The sequence below is a fragment of the Vulpes vulpes genome, chromosome 10 (genome assembly GCF_048418805.1).
Source record: "Vulpes vulpes isolate BD-2025 chromosome 10, VulVul3, whole genome shotgun sequence".
Lineage (NCBI taxonomy): Eukaryota > Metazoa > Chordata > Mammalia > Carnivora > Canidae > Vulpes > Vulpes vulpes.
Genome location: NC_132789.1, coordinates 15,495,116 through 15,505,905, shown reverse-complemented (window position 1 = coordinate 15,505,905; position 10,790 = coordinate 15,495,116). Strand labels below are relative to the sequence as shown.

The 10,790-nt window shown below is 48.3% G+C and overlaps 1 long non-coding RNA gene across 1 annotated transcript; it reads right to left on the bottom strand.

Annotated features, from left to right (window-relative positions):
* Window positions 1–3,306: 3,306 nt before the first annotated feature.
* LOC140594148 (uncharacterized) lies at window positions 3,307–10,147 on the bottom strand. Its single transcript, XR_011994651.1, has 3 exons — window positions 10,020–10,147; window positions 9,816–9,908; window positions 3,307–3,796 (listed from the first exon to the last, which is right to left on the bottom strand). It is a non-coding gene; the product is annotated as an uncharacterized lncRNA (long non-coding RNA).
* Window positions 10,148–10,790: the final 643 nt, after the last annotated feature.

Sequence of the window (10,790 nt, the reverse complement as noted above, 5' to 3'; positions counted from 1 at the left end):
GCCAAAGGCAGGCGCCAAACCGCTGCGCCACCCAGGGATCCCTTAATTGCAGATTTGTGATTGTTGATGACTTTATTCCCTGTCCCCAAAGAGGTGAGAGATGGGGAAACATTTTGGGCCTACCCAGGGTGCGGCTTGCCAAATCAGGGACCCTCAGATGGGACATTAGAGGGCTTTACTGGATGGGTCTTTAAGCCACCTGCAGTCTCCCCTTGGCTAGTCAGGGCTCAGGAGCCTTCTGATGGGGAAAATCTGGGGAGCCCTTGCAATAATATTCCACCAATGTCGTGAGGCTGTGAGCAAGTGCCCTCACTTTCTTAGGCTCCTCTGTTGAAAGGGGCTGTTTTGAGAATTGTATGTAATAAGACTGTTGGGTGCCCACACAGGACCTGCTCCTTCTCCCTCTGAGCTCTGTGGATCTAACACAGACACTTCCATTGACACTGGAGGGTCTGCAGAGCCCTCCCAAGGACAATGGAATTTAGTGGTGTTGTTCCTCCAAGACAATAACGTTTGGCAGGGCACAGCAGAACTTGGCAGGACTGCGTGACTGGGCTCCTCTGAATGGCAGGAATTTGGCCCCGGTGCCCTGGGCCTCAGCATTCTTTTTTTCCCCATGGGCTGGCTTTCCTACCCCCAAGTCTCCCTCTTCTGCTTCTGGCTTGGTGTCCTTTGCGGCTCCCAGCTGTGTCTTTTTGCAGAGACCCAGAGAGGACAGGCTCAATGCAGTGGATGTACTGCTGGTGATAATGGGAAGTTGGTGAAGCCCTTGGGTGGTGACCTGAGGCTGGACAACCTTTTCCTCAATGTCATTTAGCATTTGAGAATAATTGCAAAGAACAGGCATCCTCCAAGTAGTCATTTTCCTATGCAAGAGAGACTCCTCCAACAATAACTTATTTCTAGCCAGTTAGTGAGATAATGTATATGTAAAAACCTCACCCCAGTGCACATAGGAAGCATTGCATATGTGCTATTCCTATGCTTATGGTCACTTTTAAAGACATAGAAAGCATGAGGATCCTGCATCTGGGCAATGGTGGGGAGGGAGTCTGAGGCCCTCTCTCCACTCCCACTCCTTGGGCAGGGTGCATGCCAGGGAGTATTTTCATACCCCCTCACTGCCTGAAGACAGCCAGGGTGTCACCAGGCAGATAAATGTGCTCATCCTCTCCTGCTAAAATTGGCACGTCCGGCGTGGAGTTTCGATGATTTATTTACCAGTGACAGTTCTGCTCTGGGGTGGAAGTGCCCTGGTTTGCGGAGTGGTTCATTCATTTGTCTTTGTTGGCAGTGCAGGCCCGTGGGATCCCCATCTCAGCTCCCACCAATGCCTTATTCCTTCCATATATTGCTGCTCTCATTGAGGCGGGGAAGATAAGGGGTTCGTGGTGTGCTTGCCTTCCCACCTGCAGAAGCACCCTCTTGGGTCTGCTTTGGGTGGGAGTGGTCCCTCGGGATGGTGCTGGAGGTGGAAAGTATATGTGGCATTAGAGAAACCACATCTTACAATCATGGACCTTTTTAAGATGCCACGGGGAGTCAGATTGCTCTGGGCTCAAATGCTGTCTCTGCTGTTTATTAGTTGTGTGGCCTCAAGCAAATGGCCTGACCTCTCTGATCCTTGAATTCCTCATCTGTTATGAGGGAATAATAACCCCCATTTCCTGCTCTCTTGTGAGGATAGAATACGTAAAGCACCTGACACATAGTAAAGTGAGCCTGACATATGTAGGAAGCTCTTAATAAAAGGCAGCAATTATTCCTATCTTCATATCCTCATTATTATTCCCCTGGGCTCAGAGCTGGTCCCTGGAGAAGAGGGAGTGTGTTCCCTTTACGCTTTTGACATACCAGAGGGGGAAGCAACTTCTAGGAAAAGCCAGACAGCTGGGATGAAGGTCTGACTCCCTATGCTTTCTCTGTGTGAGATCTTGAGGGAAGGTACTCTGAGCCTCTGTGTTCCCATCTGTAAAATGGAAAGTAACTGGCTTCAAGGGCATTCTGTGAAGATCAACTTTCTTCTACCTTCATTACTTGCAAAATGCTTTAAGATTTACAAAGGGTCGTGATAGTCATTATCTGATAACAGATTTTCATCCGAGATACTCCAGCCCCAGGGATGGAACATAAACCCCGATTCATGAATAGAGAAACCAGGGCTCAGGGAAGGACAGCAAATGATACTGTCCCAACTCATATTCATTCACTTAACCAATATTTATGGAGTGCTTACTGCACACCAGCTACTGTTTGAGGTGCTTCAGATACGTTGATGAGCAAGACAGGCAAAAATCCCTGTCTTCACAGAGCTTACATTCTAGGGGTGCGACATGGATGGAAAAAAAATGGAAATAATAAATACATTATTTGTGTAACGTGTTAGAAAGTGGCAAGTCTTGTGGAAAAAATATATCATGACAGGAGGCTCAAGAATGATGGATGAAGGAGGGTGGGCTGCAGTTTTAAAGAGGGTGTTCAGGATGAGCCTCATTGAGAAGGTGACAGCTAAGCAAACGCTTGAAGGAGATGAGAGTGTCAGCCAAGCAGATGAAGGAAGAGAATTCCAGGCAGAGAGAATAGCATGTGCAAAGGCCCAGAGGTGGCAGCGTGCCTGGGGTATTCACAGAACAGAGAGGGGTAGAGTGGGGAAAGTGGAAAAGGATGAGGTTGGAGGGACACAGAGGTAATGCAATGTGCATGCAGAGAGAATCCTTTAGGGCTTTGTAGGCATAATAAGGACTGAATGAATTAAGGAGTTATAGGAGGGTTTGAATAAAGTTGAGCCAACGGTCTGAGAAATATTTTTCCCAGGATCACTCTGGCTATTGTGGGTGAATTGACTGTGGGGTGTCCATCAGTGGATGGATGTATAAACAAAATGCGGTCTATCCATGCAGTAATATATTACCATATAGCCATTAAAAGGAATGAAGTTCTGACACATGGGTGGATGAAACTCGAAGACATGATGCTAAGCGAGAGAAGTCAGACACAAAGGGACAAATATTGTATGATTTCGCTTTTACGAGCTGTCCAGGGTAAGCGCACTCACAGAGATGGAAAGTAGGTTAGAGATTACGAGGGACTGGGGAAGGGAGGAATAGGGAGTTATTGCTTAATGCCTGCGCAGTTCTGTTCGCAGTCATGAAAAGGTTTTGGAAATAGACAGTAGCGATGGTTGCACAAATTGTGACTGTCATTAATGCCACTGAATCGTGTACTTGCACAAAGGGTGAAATGGCAAATTTTATTACATGTTTTATTTACCACCATGAGAGTATTTTCAAAAGACTGGTTGTAGGGACGAGAGTGGAAGTGGCCTCTGCTGTAATGTCCATGGGCTCAGATCAAGGTGGAGGTGGAGAAGAGGTGAGAGGTACTCAGATGCCAGATATGCTTGGGAGTTATGGATTTCCTGAAAAGTTGCAGGTAGAGCTATTGATTCCCAGTACCATGTTGGAAACTGGGTCTCCAGAACCTTCCCGAGGACCCCAGGATCACACAGCAAGTGTGTTGTACTCACTGCGGGTCATGCTCTTCCAGCTGCCTGCAAGGTTTCCTGCTCCTGGTCACCCTGCCAGGACTGGGAGGTGGATTCCTCTGGTCCTTCGGGGCACATGGTGGTAACTATGTAGAGTGGATGTTCTGGGCTGGAGCCCTGATGGACGTCAGCCACCCCTCAACCACCGTCACATCCTGGGCTGGCACCAACGGTCCTGCCCTGGTGGTTCAGCTATGAGTTGGCAGGTCCCTTCTGTTTGTTGCATCACTCTGTTGTTGTCTAGGAGATGAGCTGCAAGGTCATGAGCCCAGATTAGGAACTAGGTGGAGCTAGGTGGAGCAGATGAACTCATGAGCAACACTGTTGCTGTTTGCAAGGGGGACCTTAGTAACCGGCCACAGAGAGATTGGCCCAAATCTTCCTCCTCTCGATTTCGGGCACCATAGACATAGTCCTGGGGAACTCAGCATGGGTTATGGTCTCAGACAGTCCTGGGTTCAGATTCCAGCCCTGCCTCTTACTTCCTGTGTGACTTTGGGCAGATTGCTTCTCTTCTCTGATTCCCTATTTCTTCCAGTTGGGATGATACTACCCAACTCTGGGACTTCTTAAGGTTAAGGGATAAGTAGATGAATGAGTGTTGTAAAGTGACCACAGCTAGACAAACAAGGACTCATAAGACAGAGGACATCAGCATATGGACAATGCCTGGTGACAGGTTGACAAGGAGGGGTGTATATGATGCCATGTTCTGAAGAGGCAGAGAAAGGGAGAGAGCCGTTTGCAAGAAGAGGTACTGAGTTCTTTTTTGCACAGGTGGAGCTTGAGAAGTCCCTGCATGGAAATGCCCAGGAGGCATTTGGAGCTCAGGAGAGTTGATCTGGGCCAGAAAGAGGGACTGGGTGTGCTAGCTTAGACAAGATGGCTTAGTGGAGCAATGGGATGTGTGATGATCCCAGGGAAAGCATGGGGGAGCTTAGGACAGGGTTCCCAGCACCACTGCATTCATGGGATGGTTCTAGGAGACAGGATCAAAGAAAGAGGTGGGGGGATTTGCCCAGTGGTCACAGGAGTCAGTCGTTGAGCTGGACTGGATGTCCAGGTGTCCCCTTACAGGAGGCAGGGGAGATGCTGCTTGGCCCATCATCTCTCCCTCTCTTTCTGTCTGTCCCTCTCTCTCACTCACTATGATAGCAGCTGGCGATTGTCATTTTCAAGTGAAAGAAATAGACTTTAACTAATTTAGGGGAAAAGGATGTGGTATAGCTCGTATAATTGAAAGGAAAGCTAAGCATTGAACCCCAGGAAGGACAGGAATGGGGCTGCTCCAGGGATCTAGAAAGTAAGAAAAATGAACATCTCTTCAGGGTACTGTCACTGGGATGAATCAGATTCAGCTATTTTCCATCCTTGAGTCTCTGCAAAAAGTTTCAAATTCCCATGAGAGAAGCCCTGATGGCTTTAGCTTGGGATGGGGCTCTTTGATGGAAAATCCCCATGAAGCCACACATAACAGTGAGGATACCCCAAAGATATACGAAAGGGCCCCAGATGCTGCCAGGTGGAAGCCATTGGTGCGCACCCCCGGGGCCTGCACGGAGGCTCTCTGGGGTTTCTGCAACAGGGCTCAAAGGGCATCCCTGCAGGAGGTAAGACTTGAACACAGATGAATGGGATTGGCCACCTGATTCATTCATCACTGCCCACTTACGCCTGGCAGGATCCCAAAGGGATGCGACAGCATGTGGGACCGGAGAGCTTTAATGAGAGGAGGAAGAGCAAAACAAGACCCTCGCCATTCAGACTAGTAATTAGGGATGCAAGCAGGGGATAGGGGAAGGTGTCCACACTGCCTGGCTTTTTATATACCAGGAATTGCTCTAAGTATTTTACATATCTCAACTCATTTATTCCTCACCACATCTCGACAAAGCACCACATCTCTACTCCTTCCTCACCTCTATGGTGTTGCCCGTGAGCCCAAGGCACAGAGAAGTTAAGACATTTGCCCAGGGTCACCCAGCTAGTAAACGATGGAGCAGAATTCAAACTAGGGCAGTCCTGCTCTGCAGTGTGTATGCGTAATCATTTCACTCTACGGCCCTGCAAATCCCATGTCGTAGGAGAGGAAGAGAAATCTGTGTCAGGTGATCTGTTCCATCAAAGTGTCCCTTATGAGAATCAAATCCTGGATTTAACCACTCAGTTTGCCTTTTTTGTCTCAAAGTCAATATATTCTCTCTGCAGAATATTTGGAAAACCCAGAAATGCACAAAGGAAAAAAATAACTTGAACACCACCTTTTTTAGAAAAATAACAATTAAAAAATATTTTATTTATTTATTCATGAGAGACACAGAGAGAGAAGAAGGCAGAGACACAGGCAGAAGGAGAAGCAGGCTCCATGCAGGGAGCCTGACGTGGGACTCGACCCCGGGTCTCCAGGATCACGCCCCGGGCTAAAGGTGGCCCTAAACCGCTGAGCCATCCGGGCTGCCCGAAAAATAACAACTTTTATGCAAATTTGTAACAACTACATAACTAAAATGCAGCTGTGATTTTATATTTCTTGTAAATAGATGATCATACACACTGATTAGCTGAGGCCAACTTTTCCCTTGTCCTATTGCTGTGACACTAAATCGTTTTTAGGAGCATAATAGTTAATGGCTGCATACTTTTTCCCCTCGTATGGAAGTACCCTCATTTGTCCAACTAACCCGTGTAGTGGAGCCGTATTGTCATTTCCAATTCTCTGTGAGTATAAATGCAGCAGGCATTGCTGGTGGTCTGCTCAGAGTTCTTCTGCGTCTTTAACTGTCTGTGCACCCTCCCCGCCTCTGCTTCTGGGTGGGTTTGCATCTGTGACTCTTCTTTGAAGAACCCCTCTGGGGCTCCTAGAACCACTTTGCTCACAGGGTCAAAGTGTCTGCATCCCCCACTTCCATCCCGAGGGCAGACCGTAGCCAATGAGCATTGGCGTGGAAGACTTAAAGCCCAGATTCCTTGACTGGGTTGGAACACATTCTGATCCGCTCTCCACTCCTTTGCAGGGCTGCTGAGCAACAGCATGCAGCAGAAGCGATGTCTTGCCATTTTCAAGGCTGGATCACAAAAGACATGACAGGCATGCCTCTCTCTTACGTCGTCTCTGGGATTACTTGCTCCGAGGGAAGCTAGTGGCCGAGTCATGAGGACACTCAACCAGCCCCCTGGAGAGGCCCACGTGGTGAGGGACAGCCGGGAGAGTGAGCTCGGAGGCAGACCCTGCAGCCCTAGTCAGGCCTCCAGATGACTGGAACCCTGGCTGACGTCTTGACTCAACGTAATGAGGCACTCAGACCAGAACCACTCAGCTGAATTCCTGAGACCTAGAAACTGTGCCATAATATTTATTATTTTTGGTCAGTACGTTTTAGGGCTCATTTGTTATGCAACAAGAGCTGGCGGCTACACTTCCCTTTTGCAGGTTCACGATGCACCCTGGCAGGCCAAAGGAGGGTGTCGAAGCTGCTCTATCCTGGCACTTTCCAAAACTGTTTGATTATAGAGCCCACCCCACTCCCCTTTCTTCTGATGGAACTCACTTTGGGAGCTGCCAATCCAGTGTGAAATCTGGGACATATCCAGCAATTCTCAATTTCTGTCGGTTCTGCAAAGACATTATTTGTCCTCCAACAACGGTGTCTGTGCTGGCTCAGATCTGAGGGTCTGGCGGGCGTGTGTGCATGCACGAGCATGCACAGCTATCGGCAGTAAGCCCTGTCATCCTGTCTGCCGTGGGTTTTATAAGCTGTCACTGTCAGAACCACAACAGGCCAGTCTGTCATGCATCTCTGACACTGCACGAACAGGCATAGGAAAAATGAAATCATCCCGTGATATCAGGTCACTCACGAGGCCTCGTTTCCAAGACAGCTGGCCTTTGCCTCTCCTCTGCTCTCACTGCTCTCCTGAGCTGCTGAGGTCACATCTTACTGTAGTTTGCAAACTTTTTGCTCATCTTCACAGCCACCCTCTGGAGGACAGGCAGGGTGGCAATGAATGAGTCCCACTTTAGAGATGAGGAAACAGAAGATTAAGGGTTCTGTTTTGCTTTGTTTTTTGTTTGTTTGTTTGTTTGTTTATTTGTTTGTTTGTTTGTTTTCCCAAGACACACATCTACTTGAACCCACGCATTATTCCCTTTGCCAGGAGCTCTTAATCCTTCCCACCCCTCCTGCTCCCTGGGTCAGGTAACACAGTGCAACTGCACCTGTCTGCCTGAGTCTCTTTCTTTTTTGTTTCTCTCTTTTTTTTCTGCCTGTGTTTCAAACTGTCTTAGCCACTCTGCCACTCCCACCTGTGGGGCCTTGGGCAGATTTCTGGATCATTGCAGTTTGGCTACAGATTAAATGGAACAATGGATGTGAGGAGCATGTAATAAATATTCAATAACACTATTATTATTAATACTAATCCTTCGGGTTTCAGCTCTGACATCATTTCTTCCAGGAAGCCCCTGGTCACCATTCCCACTGTATCTGGGCAGAGTCTAAGCCTGCTCTGGGCTCCTGCTGAGCGGCTTCAGTCTCCAGTGGTCCCTAACCCTGGCTGCAAATTAGAATCCCCTGGGGAGCTTTTAAAATATATCTCTGCCCGGGCTTCATCCCAGACTAATAATATCAGAATTTCTCGAAGTATTTCTAGAGCATGAGCTTACCCTTGTTCTTCTCTTGGGCCAGTGAGGGTGCCTAGAGGCTGGGTGTCTGGGCTTCAGCCTAGGAGAGAGTCCCCATACTTCCATTTGGGGCCTGGATGGGGAAAAGTGTGAACCCAGGCAAGCAACATTGCCCACCTGTGTCTGTCCTCAGTTTCCAAGTCTTCCAGGGAGGAAAATGCTATAGTCTACCATTAGCATGTTCTTGGCCCCTTCCTTCCCACACTGTTCTCTTTATTTTTTTTTTCACTGTTCTCTTTTTTCTTTTGAAAAAGAAAAAGAAAAAAGAAAAAAAAGAACACTTTCAATGGTTTTGCAGGATAACCAACAACAACGGTGATGACAATAGCTGATATTCTGAGAACCCGCTTTGCCCTAGGGACTGTGCTGACAGCTGAGGGGCTACAGCCATCCTCCTCTTTTCGTTAAACATGACATAATTCAGATCTCAAAGTTGCATTGACAGGTTTCTCCTACAGTACAATACAGGTTCATTCCTGGGCAGGAGGTGGGCTTGGCCACTGAGATTATGGAGATGTGGTGTCACAGTTACCTCTAGACCTTTAAAATCCCTTCCAATGTCCCTAATTTCTGCGTTTCTTCTCTGAGATGGAGACACTGGGGCCTGGGAAGCAGCTGGGAAAATGTCCAGTGGCTCAGTAACCCACCGTGGGTCCCTGGATGACCCTGGACTCAGTTTTTCAGGAGGGACCCTCCACTCCTTACTTACTATGGTCCTACCCTGTGTTGGCACCTGTGGGCTAAGCACCACATACACACACATTTATTCCTCATCTTAGCCCCAAATCAACATCATCCACTTTTGTGAATAAAGAAATGTACACTTGACGGGATGAGCACTGGGTGTTTTTCTGTATGTTGGTAAATTGAACACCAATAAAAGTTAATTAAAAAAAAAAAAAAAAGAAATGAACACTTGCAGAGGTCAAGGGACAAAGTCACATGCAGTGGTGAGCAGCAGTGCCGGGGTCAGAACTCAGATCTCTGTTGGTCCCCCTGCTTCCTGATCTCAGAGCCCATGCTCAGTACTACCCTGGGACCTGCTATTTTCTTTACTTACTCACTTACTGCCTGGTACCCCACTACCCCCACGAGGGCAGATTCCTACATCTGTCTAGTTCTCCAGTATCTAGTGCTGTACCTGATACAGGGTAGGCTGGGCAGGGCAGAGTAATATTCAAATCTTTGACAACTGAGAGGCCCAGGGCACTGACTATTCAGAATAGCCACTGGTCCAAAGGCAGCTGCCTATTCTCAGAGGGACTGGCAGGGCAGGGGAGGTATCTATATTTTAGAATGTAACTTTTATTATTATTCAGTCATGGCCAGGCTGAACGACCAAGAGAGATGTTTGCTATTCAAAGAACAGCCTGTAGGGGCACCTACCTGGGTGGCTCAGTGGTTGAGCATCTACCTTTGGCTCAGGTCGTGATCCCGGGTCCTGGGATCGAGTCCTGCATCAAGCTCCCCATAGGGAGCCTGCTTCTCCCTCAGCCTGTGTCTCTGCCTCTCTCTATGTGTCTTTCATGAGTAAATGAATAAAATCTTAAAAAAAAAAAAAAGAAAAAGAAAAAATAGTGTTATACTCACAGATCCCAAGAGGAGAGGGCTTGCCACACCAGAGTCAGTTTAGAGGCAGACAGAATAGGCGGAAATATGAACAAGGAGCTTTTACTGTGGTTTCTGCAAGAATGAACAGGTGAGGCAGAGTAGGCAGGCTTAGGTTTGGCTTGTTTGAATAATTTCAGCCAGCGTTGGGGCACAGGGGCTGTCTCCTGGCATCTGGCACCTTACCTTGGATGATCAGGGCCGGTGGATAGTGGCTTGGAGAGTTAAGAGTATGATGAAGAATGCGGTTGAAGTGTGGGCTCTGGATTGGTTGATTTTCCCATGAAAAGTGTGCCTGCAGGTGAGTCCTTTACTATGTGGAGGAATTAGCCAAGCTGGAGAGGGGTGGCCCCTCCAGAGTCAGGAAGCCCTCAGGTGATCAAAGCATCAGAATAAAAAGACATGCTTAATACAGGCCAGGACAACGGGGTCACCTTGGAGGCTCAGGCGCTGTTATTTATCAAGTGATAAACACTGAAGTATTTCAATATTTGGACACCTGGAGTCCCGTACCTGTGCATGCAATTGAACTGATGAAAGGCAAGAAAGGTACTTGGTAATACACCGTGAATTGCTGAATTGGGGGCACTAAGCCTGGAGTCCTCCCCCCATCCTGTGTATCTCAGTTATCCCTGGAGAACGGCCATGGCAACGCTGTTGCACGTGGCTACCCTCCCCTTTCCCTCAGGAGCCTCCCAGGTAGCTCGTATCTGCTCGCACCCAGGAAGCCTGGAGCTGGGGGTCTGGTGCATTGACCCTGCTGCAGTCGGGGTGACTCAGCCAACCCTCAGCAACCAGGCAGCAGGTCCCACAGCCGGCCTTGAGCCTCCCACCCCTTCTGACAACTCCCGGGCTCAGGACAATGGGTGGGAAGGGACCTCCTGGCAGCCCCACACCCTGCCAGTTCCAGGTGTTGGCTCATTTAAGAGACAGTATTGATTTTCACATTATGATGCA